Source organism: Panthera onca, chromosome B1 (assembly GCF_046562875.1).
Source record: "Panthera onca isolate mPanOnc1 chromosome B1, mPanOnc1 haplotype 2, whole genome shotgun sequence".
Classification (NCBI taxonomy): domain Eukaryota; kingdom Metazoa; phylum Chordata; class Mammalia; order Carnivora; family Felidae; genus Panthera; species Panthera onca.
Window position 1 is genome coordinate 129365004 of NC_138342.1, and position 21194 is coordinate 129386197.

General features: G+C 41.7%; 1 long non-coding RNA gene across 2 annotated transcripts; it reads right to left on the reverse strand.

Annotated features, from left to right (window-relative positions):
* Window positions 1-1565: 1565 nt before the first annotated feature.
* On the reverse strand, window positions 1566-20811 carry LOC132692024 (uncharacterized). 2 transcript variants are annotated; one of them, XR_013554879.1, is made up of 3 exons: window positions 20558-20811; window positions 19181-19335; window positions 1566-1692 (listed from the first exon to the last, which is right to left on the reverse strand). It is a non-coding gene; the product is annotated as an uncharacterized LOC132692024 (long non-coding RNA). The 2 variants fall into 2 exon arrangements; XR_009616137.2 differs by lacking the exon at window positions 1566-1692 and adding an exon at window positions 18358-18466.
* Between the last annotated feature and the right edge of the window lie 383 nt (window positions 20812-21194).

The following is a 21194-nucleotide window of genomic DNA, read 5'->3' on the forward strand; positions in this document are numbered from 1 at the left end:
TTCCTTTGTCTTATCACTTCTCTACAAAACTTACTGTTCTTTTGTTAAGATGCTATATAAGCCCAAGTTCTAACCACCCCATAAGTACTCACTTATCGCTGAGTACTTCCATGTGTATGGGCAGTGCACATGTTAATAAACTTCTGCTTGGGGGGTGCCTGGGTGGCTCAGTCAGTTAAGCCTTCAACTTCGGCTTAGGTCACGATCTTGCGATTTGTGGGTTCGAGCCCCGCGTCAGACTCTGTGCTGACAGCTCAGAGCCTGGAGCCTGCTTCTGATTCTGTGTCTCCCTCTCTCTCTCTGCCCATTCCCTCATTCACACTCTGTCTTTGTCTCTCTAAAAAATAAACATTAAGAAAAAATTTAAAAAAATATACTTCTGCTTGGTTTTCTCTTCTTAATTTTTTTTTCTCAGTCTAATTTGTAGGGCCCTAGTCAATGAACCTACGATGGATAAAGGAAAAAAGTTTTTTTCCCCAGTAGGGGAAAACTTAGGAAAACTTAGGATAAAAACAAAGAGATCACATTATTCTCTTCATTAAGGCATAGACCATATTTCACCACTTCATCAGCCGGTCAACCACTTAATTTTACTCTGCAAATTCGCCCATTTATTTTAGATTGATAAGCATGTCTCTAAACATCTAGTCTTAGGCAAGTCTTGTGACACTCTCAAATACCCTTATCTAGTGACTTTTTTTTTTATGTTTTAAGAACCTGTCATTTTCATGATGGAACATGGAGGAGGCAGAAGGAAGAATTAGAAGCTTTTGTGATGCTATGGCAATGGTGCTGTTCATTAGAATCACCTATGGAGCTTTAAAAACTGTGTAAGTAGTACAGCCAAGGTGGAAAACAGTATGGATGTTTCTCAAAAAATTAAAAATAGAATCACCATATGATCCAATAATTCCACTCTTGGGTATTTACCCAAAGAATATGAAAACACTAATTTGAAAAGATACATGCACCCCTATGTTTATTGCAGCATTATTTACAATAGCCAGAATATGGAAGCAACCCAAGCGTCCACTGATAGATTAATGGATAAAGACGGTGTGGTATATATACACAGTGGAATAGTACTCAGCCATAAAATGAATGAAATCTTGCCATTTGCAACAAGATGGATGGATCTAGAGGGCATAATGTTAAGTGAAAGAAGTCAGTCACAGAAAGACAAATGCCATATGATTTCACTCACATGTGGAGTTTAAGAAACAGGCAAACCAACACAGGAAAAAAGAGACACACAAAAAATCAGATTTTTAAATATAGAGAGCAAACTGGTGCTTACCAGAGGGGAGGTTGGTGGAGGGGTTGGTGAACTGGATGAAGGGGATTAGGAGTTCATTTATCGTAATGAGCACCGAGTAATGTAGAGAATTGTTAAATCACTATATTGTATACCTGAAACTAATATAACACTGTATGTTAATTATATTGGAGTAAATAAGTAAATAAATAAATACAAGACAAAATATGTACAAGTGTCAGTATGCAAGAGTTTACTATTATTACTTAAGCCCTGGTTTCTGGGACAGCATGATCAGGCACTAGGTTCTGGAAGAATTCCTTTTGGATTTCTGTAGTTAAGTTGGGTCCATGCTACTTCTATCCCAGGTGTTGGCATCGGCTTGTGTTTGAATGACATTTTTCAGCTCATAGTGCTCCCCATCTTCTCTTCTCAACCTGTGGAATCACATACTAAACTTTAGCATGAGCCTGTGCTGCACCATTAGACAACTGGAGGCAGTTGTGTCAAGACCTGTAATGTCATCCCACCCAGCATCATGGATGTCTGAGTAAACACTTCCAAGATCATGTCATGCATTGTGTATGTCTTATTACAGCAGAAAGGTATGGTGTTGTGTGTGAGAGTTCAAGTTAGGGGTGCATCTCTTTATCTCAATGAAGATATCTGCCATCTCCTTGGTATTTGGCAACATAATGCTTATATTTCCATTTTGCCCATGAGTGATAGAATTAGGAAGAAGACCATTAATCTTGTTTTTTTGAAATTCTGCAGCCTGCCTTTATTCATATTCCTCAAAGTTAATAGACCAGATCATTTGGTTGGTGTGGCCCATGAAAGTCTGAAGTCATGGTAACTGTGATTTAAGAATCCTTATTTATAGGTAGGTGAGAAAGAGCCCAACAGGAGCCAAGGTTAAGGAAGTACATAGCCTGGGTTGCTCAGTCGGTTAAGTGTCCGACTTCAGCTCAGGTCATGATCTCACACTCCGTGAGTTCAAGCCCCGTGTCAGGCTCTGTGCTGACAGCTCACAGCCTGGAGCCCCCTTTGGATTCTGTGTCTCCCTCTCTCTCTGCCCCTCCCCTGCTTATGCTCTGACTCTCTCTGTCTCAAAAATAAATTAAAAAACATTAAAAAAATAATTTAAAAAAAAGGAAGTACATAATAGCAGAAAGCTGCGGGTGCTAAAAGATGTGTAGATTTTCTGAAGGATTGGCTTGATCATTCATTATTTTCTTCTATTGTTTATTGGCTCAGAAAGTACTTATGAGATGCACCTCAAATGTTTGTGGAATGAGTAGGTAAGAAAATGATTTGTAGAAAGAGCTCCTCCTGAATGGCCCTGACCAGCTCCTTGCATCCTAGACTTCCTGACTGGTCATTTCTATAATGAATGTGGAGCAAATGCTCCTGCTTACTGATTTCTGCAGCTACCTTTTTTTTCCTAGCTATTTGTTGGAATAGACACCATTTCTGTCTCACTCCTACATCCTCTCCACATAAGTCTTTGGCTTGTCAATCATGACATTCACATTTATAAATCCATTTTTGCAACTTCTCATCTACCAGAAAAAACTGGGATTAACTTCAATACTGTTTGTAAGTGAATTACACTCTGCTTTTCTATTTGTGTCTTAATTTTTTATATACTTTCATTTTGCTTTTTCCTAGTTTCTATTCTTTCTCAATTTTTCCCTAGATGCCATTTTCTTGTCCCTACATAGATCAGAATTAAGAATGAGAGCTAGTGAAAAACTATTTGACATGATTATGATAAGGATACCCATATTTATTATGGGAATCTTAAAATTAATTTTAATTTATACTATGCATTTTGCTGAGATGATAACAGAAAACAATTGAAATCAACTCTGTTATTAGTAGGGTCCTGGTCAGCCCTTGGCCCTGGTCCCTTTCTCCTAGATGCCCTGTTGAAGGTCTGGCATAGAATAGGCCATTAATAAATATTTATTTAATGACTAGAAAGGAAACAAGCTTCTTAAGACCCAAGTTAGTTCAACAGAAAGACTGAAATGGAGATGGAAAAGATTGAAGTGGGAATGAAATTTCAGAGTTCTCTGTGGACCTTGTTTCTCATTTCTGCCTTTTTTCTATAAGCATTGATAATTGCTTATAGAAAAATTAAACTGTATTTCAAGTGTATTAATTGATATGCAATTTGTTTTTCCTGAAAAATCAGTATTGTTTGACTACTTATCCAATTGATGTATTCAATGAAGTTTTAAGCTTTTGACGCATTTTTATCTTACAAGCCTGTTCTATACTTCTGAATAGTTCAAATAAATTATATCTCTAAAACTACTGGAAAGTTAGTAGTAAAGCTTAATGTAACAAAAATCTCAATTTATGGAACCCAATTTTCCAGGGATGTAGGCTTTATGAAATGAAAATGACTATTCCAATCCATCGTGTAAAATCTGCCTTCCACTCAAGGTGATGGCAGAGGTGCCTGCATTTGTGTCTCAGGTGCCTGCATTTGTGTAATTCCCTTCGCGAATTGTCCTTTAAACACCCTTGATTACAGGCATTCCTTGGGATTTCTGTTTTGCGAGCTTGTCCATTTCATGTAGTTTTCCTGTTCTCAACTTCTTTTATCCTTCACACCTAGCTGGGTATGATCACTCTGCAATTTCCTTCTCTACTCAAGTTCCCCAGTGACGGCTCCCTTCCTCAGTTTCCAGGAACTGCTCAGGTTTCTCTCTGGACATGAGTCTTTCTCTTCTAGAGTTCCCCTTTTCTTCTTTTCTAGGTTAGACATTTGTTGGTGTATTTTCTTGGTGGTCAGCATTTGTTACCCGGTGAAAACGTCAACACCTGCAAGTTTCGTCCTAGATCTCCCAACATTTCCTGAGAATCAGCTGATTTCCACATTTATAGAATATTATTTTTAATGGAAGTGCCCTTGACCCTAACCTGTTCTGTAAAAATGAACTTTTGCTTCATTTTCTTTCATTTTTGTGCCTGGATCTTGAACCTAATATTTTTATAGTTGAAAGCTATGCTATCTAGGGATGCCTGGGTGGCTCAAAAAGGCCATGCAGGCTCGTGATTACCCTTAAATAAGAAGACTATTATAGACTTGAACACATATGTAGCTTCATCTAAGAGAAACCATCGAACCACAGTTAGCCAGACTTTTACTAAATGTACTAATGAAGTTTGACTATCTATCCCTTTTCCTCATCGTCCAATACCCAGGAATGGGGAATTTAGTAACAGTTTAATACAACAGATTTTATTCATTCCCTGCTGATGACGATTGTATGTGATTTGTATGTTATTGAAAAGTTTGTATGTGATTGAAGATGGATGCCTACATCCAATGAAACAAACAAACAAACAAACAAAAAAGAAAATAGGCAAGTGAAAGTTTCAATGTGAATGTTGGGTCTCTGGTACCCACTGCTGACATGGGAGCCCCTGGCTAGTCCTAACCTCTATGACTTCAAGATGGAAATTTTGGCCAAACTCTGGTTGGTCTGAATTTGGTGCAAGGTCAACTCAGAGGACAAAACACAAGTGAGTGCACTGCAAACCATTTTCTTGTTCCAAAAGTGAAATTTCTTTTAAGGAGGCCACCCTCCTTCTCCTCAACCACTACAAATTTCCCTGAGGATTCCTTAATAGGAGTGTGTCATAGTAAAGGACAATGTCACAAGCTAATGAATACCAAATATTGGGGCTGCATGAATAGCTGTCAGCCAAATCTAGATCCTGATGAGTGGCTTTTTAATGTTCCTTTTCTCGAATTTAAACTGTGCATCTTTCTTCCCCTTGGTACTTTAAGCCTCTAATGGACTTCTAACACCAATTCTATAACCTAGTGTCTCCAGTGAAAATATACAAATATATTTATCTGAAAGTTGCCTTCTTATAGAGATTTGGATTTAGCTGTAAGAATGAATGGTTCTGCAGAAAGCCAGAGGCACCCCTGTAAGAAAAGGGGTAGTAAGTAGGACATCTTGGGGTCTGCATTTTTGCAGATGCAAAGACTGGATCTTTGCAGTCCAGGATGGTCCCACATATCAGGTAGACTCAAGGTTCTGAGCAGGCTTGAGGTTAAGCAAACAAGAATACAAAGCTTGCTCAAGCTAGAGGCAGCAGGGCCAGTAAATCTGAATGTTTTGGATAAGATTCTGTTTGCAATATTGCATCCCTATAGGACAGAGAGATATTTCACAGTGTTTCTTTTGATGAAAATTCTAAAGTGATTTATGACAATTTAGACAGACACTCATCTGAATGGAGGAACTCATGGTGTTCCTTGCACATTAATGATGAGAACCAAAAATTGTGTGACTACATCTGTGAAGAATGAAAGGCTAGTGGAAAAATGTTTGTCATAAGTTGTTGATGAGGAGTTCACAAAATTATTCATTCAGTTCTCCCCATCTCTCTTTTTTTTAAACAAAACAAGCCAACATTGCACACACATGCATACACACACACACACACACACAGAAAAAAGACTGGAAGGAAATGTATTGGAATATTCACAGAACTAATCTAAAATGGTAGCACCCTATTTTCTAATATGTATATTCTAAATTTTCTACCAAGTGCATATAATAAAATTATTAAAAACTAAACATCATTATTTGTCTTTTAACACTGCACCTGATATTGAAGGCATTAAAAAATATACACCAAAAACCAAAAAAACAACAACTTCCTAGAACTCCAGGAAATTAAATGCTCAGAAGCATAGAGTCAGATGGGAAGCTGTGGCAGGTCAAACGCCTCACACCCCTCCCCAAGTGCCCCAGTATATAGAATTGCCTTGACAGCTAACTGTGGTTCAGATAACAAACCAAAGAGAGAGAGAGACTTTTATTTGAATTGTCAGCCTTAGCCTTGAGATACAGCGCGAGTGGTTTTAACAGCCAAATCACATCTTTGCGAACAATGTCACAAAGATAGAAAAGGAGCATTATATTTTTTATCTCGCAGATGTCCTGAATAAAGTACACTCGGTTCCAATTTCATCTTGATAGCGCATCACAGATCACAGTGACAGCCTTGCTGGAAAATCGCTGATACTGGGTTCTGTTCAGTTTTTTCCACTCTGGGTGGAGAAGCTCTGAATTTTCATTAGCACAGACCCATTACTATTACTTACCATTAAAAAAGTCTTCTTGGTTTTGATGGATTTCTAACACAGGTACTAGAATGTCTTGGCCTCTAGAGTATGCAGATGGGACAGGTGAACTTTAGTGAGGATCCCATCTAACTAAACACACCATGGTATCACCTACCATCTGCCACAGCATATGCTTAAAAGACATGGTTTACAAATTAAATAGACAGTAAAACTCTGGTTTCCTAGCCCACATCATCTCCAGTACAAAACATTAGCTATATTTTCAAAGGCATCAGGAACCGAAACAACAATGACCTTCTGTAGGTCTCTAGCTGGGAGAGCTCATTTATTAAAAGGTCCAAGTAAGTAACTGGGAAGATGGAACACAGCTATACAGAAAGGAATACCCTACTCTTGCCTTAACCTGGTAGGAGCAGATCTCCGAGCATCCAAGTTAAAGGGCCCATGGAGGGTCACAGTCTCAATCATCTTAAGCTGATTCTTGAGTTGATAGGATTGGGTCCTGTTTGATTTGGCGGCTTTCTCTTAACTTGGAGCTAACAACAACAACAACACAGAAGAAAGTCAGAGACGAGGCCACGTCACTCCCGAGAGGGAAGCTGTGCATAAACAGGCATCAGACAGCAGACAAGAACATAGAAGCAAATAAGGGCAGTCTCTGTAGAGTTCACTATTGTCAGGAGCGTGATTCAGCTTCTCTTTGGTGCTTGGTGCCTTGAGGGCCCCAGAGAGATCTGACAGGGACAGAGCAGGAGGAGAGAAACTGAGAAGATGAAGAGTAGAACAAGAAAGGAGGCGGTACCTCCACATATCTCCCCAGCTAGTCTGGGACTCGTTGTGTGCACAGGTAGCACCCTACGGCTCTGTCGCTCTCAGCTCCCAGCATGGCGATGAGGCAGGGAGAGAACTGGTGACCAGAGAAGAGACAGAGTGAACCCCCTCACTCCCACATGTGCAGACTGAGCAGCAGAGACATGACACTTCTGTTGACTCGGAAACCCTTTAATTCTAACATGGTTCTTAAACTTCCCGAAGAATCCACATTTCTGAACTATCCTTCAAAACTGTCATTAATGCCAGTAAGTTTTGGGTGGGTGAGTGATGTTGTAAATAACACTGCCCAGGACACAGTTGGGAGAGGATCATAGATACTTAAAGTGGCCATATGAAATCTTTGGGAGTGGCCCAATCCTGTTGTCCCCATCCTATTTTATGTATCTTCAAAATATATCCAGGATCCAACCACGTTGTATCATCCACATGGCTACCACCTTGGTCCAAGGGTGGTAACCTCCCTCTCACACTGACAGCAATGCTATGGCTTTTTAACTTGTCCCCTGCTTCCACTTCTGCCCTCACCTCCCATCCACTTCTCTACTTCCCAGCCCAACAGCTATTCTGGACAGAGCCAGATGGATGCTCTGAAGACATTGGTCCTATCATGTTACTACCCTGCTCCATGGTTGTCCTGTCTGGAGGGGAAAGCCTGAGTCATTACAGAATATAGTCTCCATGACCTCCCTGACTTCATCCACTGCTCTTCTGTTGCTCACTCTGCTCCAATCACATGCCAGGCATGTTTCCGCCTCAGGATCTTTGCACTTGTGGTTTTCTCTGCTTGGAAGGTTATTCTAGATATTGGCATCCATCATCTTCATTTGCTTAGATGTCTCCTTCTTGGTAAAGCCTACCTTAATTCTATTTAGAATTGCACCCCCACCCCACCTTATTTTCCCCATTTGATTTTTCTCTATAGCACATAGCAGTTATCACCTTAAAAATATATAATTCATATATTTTGTTCACTGTGTGTGTACCACCCCCCACCCCCCAGAATAGAAGCTTCATTAAGTCAGGGCTTTAAAATCTGTTTTGTTCACAACTATATCCCTTAGTACCTAGAATGATGTTTCACACGTAGTAGGTGCTCAAAGATATTTGTGAATTGAACTTGCTCAATTTTTCTAGAAGTCTTGTGGCAGGTTTTGTGTGTACAGCTTTATATATTTGAAAGGTCATGTCTGATTGGAACAAGAAAAACATTTGTAAAACCGTATACACACCATCTGGAGGCTGTTCAGCAGCCTATACATGCAATGGGTTGTAAGCGGCAGCCAAATGTCCTGTGGATAGAAATCCACACCAAGAAAACCCGCTACATCCTGCAGTTCCTTCACAAATGAAGTGGTAGTTCATTGGCTGAAGAAAGTGTCTATGTTGTATCTTTATCTAGGTTGTGTCTGGTGAGTGGAAAATGCAATTTCCCCTGCAATGTTCCTTCCTAACAAACCACTTTGGTTACCCTCAATGGCTTTAAAATAAAATAAAATAAATATAAAAGGTAGATATGCTGCCAGATCTCTCCAAGCCCATCTGTATGCTAGTTTATTTTTCATGAGGCTTGTTTCATTAGAAACTTGGACATAAGTGATGAAGGCTTATTGGATTGTTTTTGGTCGTGTATTGCAAATAGCTGGAGTGGGACAATAACTTTAGAGCCTTTCAAGGATATTATCCAACACTTTCACAGATCCTATTTACGTATATCAGTCCTATTGGCTAAAAAGCCATAATTATTCTCTTGACTTTTCTTTGTGAATTGATATTGCCATCGAAAATAACATCCCTGAAGACAGAGCAAGGTACTATTCATTTTTTCAAAAAGCTATCTTATTAGGTTTACCTGTTGTTAAGTATATTTCTTATTTAGCCTAGAAGTGCTATAGTGTGGCAAAATACTGTATCTTACATAATGCTTGTAATTTAAAAATGAAAACCACTAGATTATCTTTTCTTCTTTGCTTTGGTTTTGCTGGCTGTGTGATTTTTTTTTTTTTTGGCTCTATCTATAAACATATAAAATGAATAACAGTAAATGAATTACAGAGGTATAATTCCATTGAGGGTTCTGGAAACAGCTTTTAGCCTCAAGAGCCAATCTCTTATACTCTGTGTTGGATCAGAATTGCAAGACAGAATTATAGCTCCGTTACTCAAGGTTTGCTTGTTGTTAATTTTATGGAGGACATAAAAGCTAATGTAAAGCATCTGTCGCATCCTTGACCCCTTTAAGAAACCTGTATCCATGGAAGCTGACATCAGGTAGGAGGAGGCGGCAGCCCTGAATCTTCACAGGGTATTTCAAGAAGAAGAAATGCCTGTCCCTTGAATATCTCTTTAAGTCAGTGTGGTGGTTAGGTTGTGATCAATTGCAGTCTATTCAGTGAACATGTATGTATTGAGCTCCTACTGCTGGCAAGTCCTGTTCTAGATGCTGGGGTTACAGCAGTGAACAAGTCAAACAAAAAACCCTCCTGCCCTCTTGGCTCTTATACTAGAACCAAAAAGTGGAATGTAAAATATGTTACATGTGACAACCCATTTCACACAAAATTGGTGAAGGAAAGATCGTTGATAGGAGATTGGCTTTCAGGGCTGGGAACAGTAAGAAAGACCTTACTGATGTCGTGGCATCTGAAGGAGGTCTGAGAGCAAGGCCCAATGAAGATCTCTGAGGGAAGAGCCTGCCGGGCAGAAAGGACAGCCTGTGCAAATGCCCTGAGACAGAGGCTTGGCAGAGGGAGCAGTGATGCTAGTGTGACCAAAGCTGAGTGCTGGAGGAAGGGGTGATGGGGGGAAGAGGTCCCAGGAGATTCAGAGGATGGTATCCTAGAGGGATTTCTAGGTCAAGGGAAGGCCTTAGGATCCTCTGCATGGAATGAGAAGTCATTGGAAAGCGCTGAGCAGAGAAATGGTTACATTTCAAGAGGTTCCTTCTGGCTGCTTCACAGAAAATAGACAATTGGGAGACAAGGCTTTAAATAGGAGACCAGTTGGGAAGGCAACTGCAGAAATCCAGGCAGGGGATTAGAGTGTTCGGAGGAAGGTGGAGGTGGTGAAGTGTGGTCCCCTTTAAGTTACATCTTGCAAGTAAGGGCAATAGAATTTGCTGACGGACTGGATATGGTATCACCCCACAGGCCTATTCCCCTGGAATTGGTGCAAGCTGCACAGCGATCTTTGAGATTCCTCTGCCCTCCTGCTTTAGGCTCAGATGGAGTCTCAGGACTGCATTATTGGTCATACTTGGGGTTTACTTCTTTGCTGGTTTTTGCTCTGGGCACATATGTGGCATTTGCTAGGGTACAAGAACACGAGTTTGCTGCCCTTCTATTTTCTGAAACTCAGCTTCTTGCCACCATTGCAGAGTTCTTGCTAAAGCTTGGAAGTTCTCCTGGATTCAAGAACAAGTGTCTCCGTCTTCCCCGCACCATCATCTCATCACGTCTGGCGTTCCTTCACCGGAGTCTCCAATTCTGAGACCCGATGTCTCTTTCCTTCAAACTCTGCTCCAGGCCTTAATTGCTTCATGTTAGATTGATGTTATCATTGTCACGTTGGCCTTTTTGTCTCCCCTTATGCAGAAAGCTAGCAGCTAGCAGCAACAATGATCCTCACCCAGCCTGTCTCCATCTTCCAATGGTTCCTTTCAGATTCCTGGCTCGGCTTCTAATGCCCTCATCCGCCATGTACATCATTTAGTGTACCCTCTGGTAAACACTCATTGTATCCTTTTCATCTTCAGCACGTATTTGTGTAATTTTGGATTCATGGTGGCAAGCCACTTGGAGAACTGAGAGTGAATAAAGCAAACGCAGGATCTGAACTGGGGAGAGGTTCCCCTTGTTTCTAGCATCTGCCCATGTCTGTGCAGCACCAGAGAATGGAACATCATAAGCTTCATTGTGCTAGTGAATGCCACTGGGAGGGGTAATTCTTTACTCTCTGAATCTTCAGTTTTCTTCTTGGTGTAAATTAATTAAGTGGTGTGCTAATCATTTATGCAATTCACCAAATATTTCTGCTCTTCCAATGCACAAAAGAAGATTGTACTTCCTCTTTTTTTTCAGATGGAGCAATGTGACTAATTCTGGCCAATGACTTGAGAGTGGAAGTAATTCTTATCGTTTCTAAGCCAGTGCCTTCAACTGCCAGGAGAAGATTCTAGAGCCTTCTTTCCCTTGGGGATGATGACTGCAACTTCTTTTTTTTTTTTTAGTGTTTATTTACTCTGAGAGAAAGAGAGAGAGGGGGAGTGAGAGCACACACACAAGCAGAGGAGGGGCAGAGAGAGAGGGAGACAGAGAATCCCAAGCAGGTTCTGCGCTGTCGGGGCAGAACCCGACATGGGGCTCATACTCATGAACCATGGGATCATGACCTGAGCCGAAATCAAGAGTCAGATGCTTAACTGACTGAGCCACCCAGGTGTCCTGATGACTGCAACTTCTAGGATGGTGGCCTGGGTTACTGGATGGCTCTGAGGCATAGACACTTGGCAACCTGGGATGGCTATGCAACATGAACAAGAAACCCTTATTTTGACCACTGAGATTTTAGATTTGTGTATCACTGCAGTGTAACAGTCTATTGTGCCAGACATATTCGGGTCATTTCCCTGTGAGAACTACTTGACAACAGGACCCCAGGCAAACAAAGGTGTGGATGGACATAAAGGACAAACCTAAGTTAGACGCCAGAATGGCCTATGCTGGTCATGGGGTTTCTAAGGATGATGGTTCTAGAGAGAAGAAAAGTGTTGCAGTTGGAGAAAAGCAGAAGGACCCTGGAGGCAACATGGAGAACTATCTAGGGTTTGTCTTAAGTTCGTACTGTGGTCTGCTATGGCTTCTCCATGGTGATAGAAGAAATACATGCAGTGATCTCTGCCTAACACCTGGTCAATTGCTAGATGCCTCGCAGCTGGGGTCCCATTTGGTCAGGAGGGAAACTTCATTACACGTGATGACGGGAAGGCAAGGCCAGAGGTATGACTGCCTCTGTTCCATAACCTCCAGAGAGGATAGCTTCCGTGACCCATCTGCCCAGCTCTATCACATTTATTCGAATGAGTGGTCACATGTGGACAATGTCTGTGAGGAGGTGCTACAAGGTCAGGAGAATCCAACAAGGCCTGATGCTGTTGAAGTCCCTTAACATGTCAAATGGATGATTTCTAGCTTCCTGTAGATACCATTAGCTAAATTGCAATATCTGCCTCTAGTACTGCCTTTGCCAGGATCCTTGTCTCTTGCTTTGAACTTTGGGGGAGGGAGGGAGAAGTAGGTGCCCTCTGCTCCCCCCCTCCCCCCCCGCCTTTTTTGTGAAGCCTGGCAAAGGAGCCTGCTGTTTGGAAAGTTGCTTTGTTTTTAATTAGCGGGAGGAGGCCTGTGAGAGCCTCTATCTTTCTGCCGGTGTTATGATTTTGTGACAGTGTGAAGTCAATCTTAGAGCAGTCACTGCTCTCCCAAGCTGTCAGTAACTCAGAGACTTTGACTCTGATTAAAACCCATGACTAAAAAAAATTACCATAATCCACTGACAGGCATGAAGAGAAAGCCGTAATAATACTGATAACAATGTGCCAGTTAAGAGGCTATTATATTTAGTGCCTTGCTTCAGCACAGAGAAATCTCCTCAGGGTTGCCATTGATATAACCAGTGCCTTGTTAATGGATGTGACCAGGTCTTTGCAGGGCCTGCCTCGCCTCAGACACTCACTGTGGATGCACCTGGGGGAGGAGGAGGTGAGAGGTACAGCAAGCAATTTGTTTGCTGGAGGTTATGCTGGTGGCAGGAATAGAAGCGACATGGTCTTTGCTCCAAACCAGCGTGTTTAAGAGACCAGCAGGAAATGGGGCTCTCAGGTTTCAGTCCAACAAGCCTGGTGAATTGCCTGAACCCCACGAAACACATCCCCTGCAGCCTCTCACCTCTGTGCCCTCAGAGGGCCATGTTGTCCCGTTTGCCGCTGGAACCATCCTTCTGTCCCCAGATCATCCAAGACATGTCTTTGCTACACACCCTGCCCTGACTTTGGCCTCTGCCTAATATCACATACTCTGGTCTCATTTCCTTGGAGTCTTCGGAGGTGACTCCAGCTACTTGATAAGCTCATTTGAGCTCAGTTGTTAATGTTGCTAGTGGCTTAGGGTGTTGACTCTTCTAGCTCATCTATTTGTGTCTTAACAGGGACCTTTCAGCTCAAAGCAAAGGTGTTACTACTTAGAATTTAGGGCACACAACAAAAGGCTGGTGGGGGAGATGACACTTGGGAGTGTGAGTCTGTATGGGAGACACTTGAGAGCACACCAGGTAAGTAGCTATTTGTGCATTTGCATCCTGGGATTCCACCTCCCTCTAGTTCTTCAGAAACAGATAAAACACCACCTCTTCCAGCCACCCTTCCTTTGCTGGGATCGTATGCATGGCTTGCTGGCCTTCTCTCTGTGACTTACTGTACACAAGCTCTTCACAATCTGAATATATTTGGGGGATGCACAAAAACCTGTCATTTAAGCAATATAGGTAGTCACGCGTCATAGCTCTGCATGGTTAAAAAACAATAGTCACTCCATTATTTGGTTGGCAAGTCCCTTTGAGAAATGGTGTTGCTCTTTTGGAATAAAGAGTTTAAGTCTAATCTCACTGCTTACCAACTATAGGTACTAATTGAAGACTAAACTTTGCTTGTACTTAGCATGGAAAGGACAGTGGATGTGGTTGAGTCACATGTGCACACGCACACACGCACACAGAAACATAGATACACAGAGCAGTCCCTAGTAGAGAGTTACTTTATGTTAGAAACAAAGGATTCTGGGGGCACCTGGGCGGCTCAGTCAATTGAGCATGTGACTCTTGATTTCTGCTCAGGTCATGATCTCACGGTTTGTGAGTTCAAGCCCCATGTCAGGGTCTGTGCTGACAGCCCAGATCCTTCTTGGGAATTTCTCTCTCTCTCTCTCTCTCTCTCAAAAGTAAATAAACTTAAAAAAAAAAAAAACCCTAAAAACAAAGGACTATGGCGTAGGTGGGAATCAGTGCAACATTTTTGGAGGGAAATCTGACAAGTATCAAAAGTCTTAAAAATGTGTATATTCTTGGACTCAGTGATTCTAAATCTAGGAATTTATTCTAAGATATTAGAGATGCTCACAAAGAATTATGTATAAGGACATAGGAGGATATTAATCAGAGCACTTTTTTTTTTTCTGATACAGGTGACCCTGCCATGACATGGGGAAGGGACAGGCCTGTTTGAGGGTAGAATAGACTGGAATGGAACCCAAAAAGGGCTCATGCTGACCCTAGGACCCTAGCCTGAATGTCCTGTCCCAGGAGCACTTGATGGGGAGTTGAGTGCTGCACTGCAGGGTGTTCAGGCTCAGAGGATCTAGGTGTGGAGAAAAAAAGAAGAGCTCTAAGCACTCTGGTGATCACACCTCCTTGGCCTCAGTCTCCTCCCCTGTAAAATGGAGGTGATGGTAATATTGACCTCACAGAGTTGTTGAGGGATCTAAGACTTAATAAATGAGCCTCCTGTTGGGTATCTTTTCCCTGGCCAATCCCTGAATGTCCTGTTCAAAATCCCCCAATAGGAGAATTCATTTATTCATTCATTCCATATGCATTTATTAATCTCTCCCTCTAGGTATCCCCAGAGTCAGAGCACTTTTAGTTGTAAAACAGTAGGAATAATTCACATGATAACAATGGAAGATTAATAAATGGCTGTAGTATTTATGAACTAAGAAACAAAAGTTAGCCATTAAAATCCCTATCTTAGGGGAATATTTAATGGCATGATGAAATGCTCACAATATCTTTTTTTGGTTAAAAAAGTAGATTATAAGAGATAGTTTAAGTTTTGTAAAATATATATGATATAGGTATGGAAAAAAGACTACAAGGGCATATACCAAAATGTTAATAATATTTGTCTGAGTGCTTGTATGAGTGATTTTAAAAATCTTCTTTGTATTTCAAATTGTCAATGAGAATCATTACTTTTATAATCATAAAGGGGTTTGATTAAAGAAGATAAAACTCATTTGTTAAAAAATTTATCACGGAAAACATACCAAGCTATTGTATGCCATATTGGAAGGCTTGGCAAACTATGGCAAGCCTAGCAAAAGTTGTTCGGGCAGCTTACAAGAAGAGTTCTGGGACGCCTGGGACGCCTGGGTGGCTCAGTCAGTTAAGCGTCCGACTTCAGCTCAGGTCACGATCTCGCAGTCCGTGAGTTCGAGCCCCGCGTGGGGCTCTGGGCTGATGGCTCAGAGCCTGGAGCCTGCTTCCGATTCTGTGTCTCCCTCTCTCTCTGCCCCTCCCCCGTTCATGCTCTGTGTCTCTCTGTCTCCAAAAAAAAAAAAAAAAAAGTTACAAATCAGAAAAAAAAAAAAAAAAGAAGAGTTCTGATTTTGTATTCCAGTAAAACTGGGTTGGAATCCTGGTTCTTCCACTTATTAGTGGAATACTATTTATTCTAAGCCTTAATGTTCACTTCTGGATAATGGGGCCAATAAATCCACCCTCTGGAGTTATCCCAAAGATTGACGAAGAACATTCAAAACTGATAGCTATTATTTTTAGTGGCACAGTGTTACAAGATGGTCCTTCCTAACCATCTCTGCCCCACTGCCTCATCCATCTTAGTCGTCTGTGAGAGTCACACAGTCCATGGGATTTGCCTACCCATTTAAGTTCATAGCTTATTGCTTTATTTTACAGGTTTTATTATTATTTTATTATTTATTATTATATAATAAAATTATTATTATTTTATTATTATTATTTATTATTTATTATTATTATTAATTATTATTTTATTATTATTATTATTTAGGTATAGTGAGGCCAACAGCTTAGAAGATGACTGCCATTGAAAAGATGGCTTGTTATACTCACAGACCCCAAGAGGAGGGCCTGCCATGCTATGTGGGTGGGGGGCATATAGGGAGATACTAGGGTTAGTCAAGAGGCAGAAGGATCAGGGGAAAGCCTAGGCAAGAACCTTTACTGTGATTTCTGTGAAAGGCAAGGCAGGGTAAGCAGGCTTAGAATTGGCTACTTTGAATGATTTCTGTGGGCTCTCTAGTTGTCTGGTACCCAGAACTGGTAATTATAGCAGGTGGAGGGCAGCCTAGAGTGTGAGAACATGATAAGGAGGTAGTTGGGGTATGAGCTCTGGACTGGTTGGTTTGTGTATGAAAGATGTGGAGCCCTGTATCATTAGCTCTAGGAATTGGCTATCCCAGGGAGGGACAGTTTCTCCAGGGTCAGCAAGGCCCCAAGATGTCAAAGCACCGAAAATATAGAATAAAAATGCATGATTAATACAGTTATTGGCTGGGACAAATGAACAACTTTAGCTTTTATCAGCTTCATAAGGAAAAGGGTAAGATCCTTGGCATATGAGACAGCCCTTGCCAACCTCTGTTTTGCAGAATCATTTACTTTTTGGCTCTCTCTTGCTATGTAACAAACCATCCCACAAACTTAGTGGCCTAAAACAACAGCCACTTTATTTGGTCATGATTCTGCAATTAGGGCTGAGCCCAATGGAGTGGTTTTTTGTCAGCCTTGCCAATGGTCACTTCTGTAATTGTATTTAGCTGGCTATCACCTATGGGCTGGGTTCAGCTGGGATGCTGGCATGGCTGGTCTCTCTCTCTCTTTTTCTCTCTCTATTCCCGACTCTTTCTCTTCTTGAGGGTTCAGGGTCCTGCCTCTTCTAAATGTCTTCTCCAGCAGAGAAGATGGACCTTTTTTTTTGGGGGGGGCGGGGAAGATGGACATCTTAGTAGTACCTCAGAGCTCCCAAGAAGGCAGAAGTAGAAGTTTCCATGACTCCTTAAGGCTTAGAACTGAAACAGGCACACCATCACTTCTGCCACATTTTTAAATGTTTACTTATTCATTTAGAGAGAGAGAGAGAGAGAGAGAGAGAGGCAGGCAAAGGGAGAGAAGAGGGAGAATCCCAAGCAGGCTTCATGTCAGCACAGAGCCTGACACGGGACTCAGTCCCATGAACCACGAGATCACTACCTGAGCTGAAATCAAGAGTTGGGCACTTAACCAACTAAGTCACCCAGGCGCCTTTATGGAAGCAAATCGCAGGCGAAGCCCAAACTTAATGGGAGGGGAGTATACAAGCGCATGAATTCCAGGACATGTGTTTATCAGGAGGGGAGTCTCATTGGGGCCATCAGCATAATGAATTATCATGATAGACGAGGCAGGGCATTCATTTTAGCAATCCTTCTAGAGATTCTGAGGCCCTTGGAGACACAGAGAACCTTAGAAGTCATCTAGCCCAAACCAGTGAGGAAAGTGTGATCCTGATGATGACTGACTGTAGAGGCTGTGTGAATGTTCTGGGCTTTCTCTTAAAACAGTGACAAGTTGAGAAACCATACTTGTTTCATAGAGAAAAAAGGTCTTGAAAAGGTAGAGACCAGTTTTCAATGAGCAGGCCTCAGAGAATGAAGGTATGCTATATTTTTAGACAAATTCTACTAGGTCACTACTGATCAAAGAGTCACTAGCATGACTTGATGAAAAGACTTTCTCCACCTCATTGTCCCTTAAATATTTATTCTATCTTCTGTTTTTAGCCCTCTTCATATTCTTCCTAGCTCATCTTACACACTCCCGTGAATTCTTGTTATCACTTACATTCTGATTATTGTCCAATTTTTACGTATAAAGAGCACAATCTTTTTTTTTTTTCTTTGAAGGCTGGAAACCTAATTTTATCAGCTCACTGAACATTTCCATGCAAATGCCCTGTGGTACCTCAAACTGAAGTGAGCTCATTATGTCCTCCACAAAATCTTCTTCTCTTGTGCTCCCAATCTTAATACCACACTTCTCTTAGTTCCTACCCTAAGTTGGGAACTTTGAAGTTACATTTGATGCCTCCTCCTCATTTCCCAAGCTCAAACACTAAAATTCCAGTGATCATAGCTCTAAAACATAAAAACACACAAAACAAAACACACACACACATACACACACACCCACACCTGTCTGTTTTTCCCTAGTCCAGGAAGACACCATCTTTTGCTTGGTCTTCCTCTTAGTTAGCCTAGGCTTCTGTAACTGTAAACTTAAATAACAGACATTGATTTCTCATAGTTCTAGAGGGTGGAAAGTCCAAGATCATGGTGACAGCGAATTTGGTTCTTGGTGAGGGCCTTCCTCCTGGCTTGTGGACGGTCACCTTCTTGCCGTGCTCTCACCTGGTGGGGAGAGAGCGAGAGAGAGAGAAAGAGAGAGGGAACTCTGATATCTCTTCCTCTTTTTATAAGGATACTAATCTCATCATCAGGGCTCTACTCTCATCTAAACTTAATCATCTCCCAAAGGTGCCACCTCCTAATACCCCCACATTGGTGTTTAGGGATTCAATATATGAATTTGGAGGCGACACAAACATTCAGTCAATACAGGCTTTTATGACAATGTCTAATTGGTCTCCCTCACTTTCAGTCTTTCTACGCAGCTTTCAGATTTGTCTTCCTAAGATACATTAAGGGCACATCACTCCCTTGTGTAAAACTTTTCACCAAGTCCCCGTGTTATTTAGCCGTGGCATTTGCATCAGATTCATCTCTAATTACTCCTTCTGTTTTCCCACCCTCTCTCCTTTGCTCCCCTTGCTAACACTCTTTCCTCTGGCCCCATATTCTTGGCAAGGCAAAAACTGCTCATTCTTTCTGGCCCAGCTGAAATATAATGGCTTTTATGAAGTCACCTCTCCAGGCAGAATTAATCATTTCCTTGTCTGGGGTTTATAGATCAGTTGTTCTTAACTCCTATAGCATATTTGAATCACTTGGTATATCAGGCTTCCCCAGAGAATCAGAACCAAAATATGTATAATATTACATAACACACACACACACACACACACACACACACACACACACACACACAATTAGGAATTGACTTACATGGTTATGGAGGCTGATAAATCCCAAGATCTGCAGTCAGCAAGCTGGAGACCCAAGAGGGCCCACGGTGTAGCCCATTTTGAAGACCAGAGACTGGAGATGCAGAAAGGGCCAATGTTTCAGTTCAAGTTTAAAAGTAGGGAAAAAAGGATGTCCTGGCATGAAGGCAGTGAGACAGAAAAAATTTCTTCTTAATTGAGGAAGGGTCAGACTTTTTTGTTCTATTCAGGCCTTGAGTTGCTTGGATGAGACCCACCCTCACAAAAATGCCCAGCATATTGCTTGACCAAATATCTAGGTGCCCTGTGGCCCAGTCAAGTTGACACATGAAATTTACCATCACACCTGGGGAACTGTTACAATATACTAACACTGCTGCACCTCGTTCCAGAGGTTCTGGTTTTATTGGTCAGGGGTAGAATCTGGGCATCAATATATTTTAAACTTTCTCCTGCAGGCTATGGGGCGAAAACCAAGTAAATTACTCATATGTATGCCTCCTCTAATAGACTGTAGGATCCTCAAGAGCAGGGACTGGCCTTACCCATAGTTACCTCACCACCTGCCTGCATGTTATCTAACATCAGATGCCGAATTAATGCAAAATGCTTAACTGAACCAGGCTTGAGCATAACTACTATGGGTTGAATTATGTCCCCCACCCCCCCAAAGATATGTTGAAGTCTTAATCCCCAGTACCTCAGAATGTGACCTTATTTGGTTTTAGGGTTGCTGTAGGTACTGGAGTAGGGTGGGCTTCTAATCTAATACAACTGGTATTCTTGAAGGGAAGAGACACAGAGACAGACACACAGGGAAAATACTATGTGAAGACAGAGGCAAAGGTTGGAGTGATGCAGCTGTAAGCCAAGGGACGCTGGAGTTTGCCAGAAAGCCAGCAGAGAGAAGCCAGCAGGAGGCAAGGAAGAATTGCCCTACAGGTTTGAGGAAGCATGGTTCCGTCGACACCTTGACTTCTGACTTCTTCCTTGCAAAGCTTTGAGACAATACATTTCTGTTTTAAGTCACCAAGTTTGTGGTACCTTATGATGGAAGATCCAGGAAACCGATACAATAACCAGTTAATGGAAAGATACATTAGGAGAATGGTCTCCTAAATGTATGGGACAGTAGAGTGGGGTAAACAAGAATCAGTCTTTCTTTCAGTGTGGTTGAGGAAGGAGTATTTTGAGAATTGCTTTCTTTTTCTTTTAAGCTTTAAGATTTGAGATCCTCCAAATTTAAGTGATCTTGTGAAATATAATTGAGTCTCCTGAATTGAACAGCCTTCCAGAAAGAGTCATCTGAGCTGGCAACCGGTCTCATTTCATAAGCCACACCATAGATCCATTAGAAATTAATAAGCAAGCACCCTACCTGCCTTATCAATTTATCCTTTTCCTCTTAAAGCTTGGTCAGTTCAGGATTTCATTCATCAGATGACATTTCTGGATCTGCAAAACTCAGGATGAGGCAGTGGGCTTGGGTGCCCCCATCAAGGTCATTGAGAGGCACTGCCTGCTCAGCCATCTGCCCCTCACTCTTTGACGTCTCTTCAAATTAAACACCATACCCTGTGGTAAAATTGTTCTTGCTCTATAAATAGCTGACTTGGCTTGAGTCGCGCTGAAAATGTTAACCAGAGAAAGGGTGTCAGAAAGAAGAAAAAGGAAAGGCCAAAGACTCAAGGGTAAATTTCTTGGTCAGATGAATTTGTCTCTGAGGAATCCCCAGAACTCTCTGTGTGAAGGAGGCACCCTGGGCCTCTCCCTCACGTCTCTTGTCTCCCTTGACTTCCCGTTCTGAGAGCTTACCCACCCAAGTGAACATTCCCTTTTTCCTCGACCAATTTTTTCATGCTTGAGTTTACTTTGGATCAGGAAATTGCTATGAGGTTACTTTAAGAAAAGTACACACTTTCTGTGGCCTCATGGCACACTTCTAATTTCAATCACATCATTACCGAATTAAAATGGAAACTGTCCACAGGCAACACATTGTTACTGATGCTTTC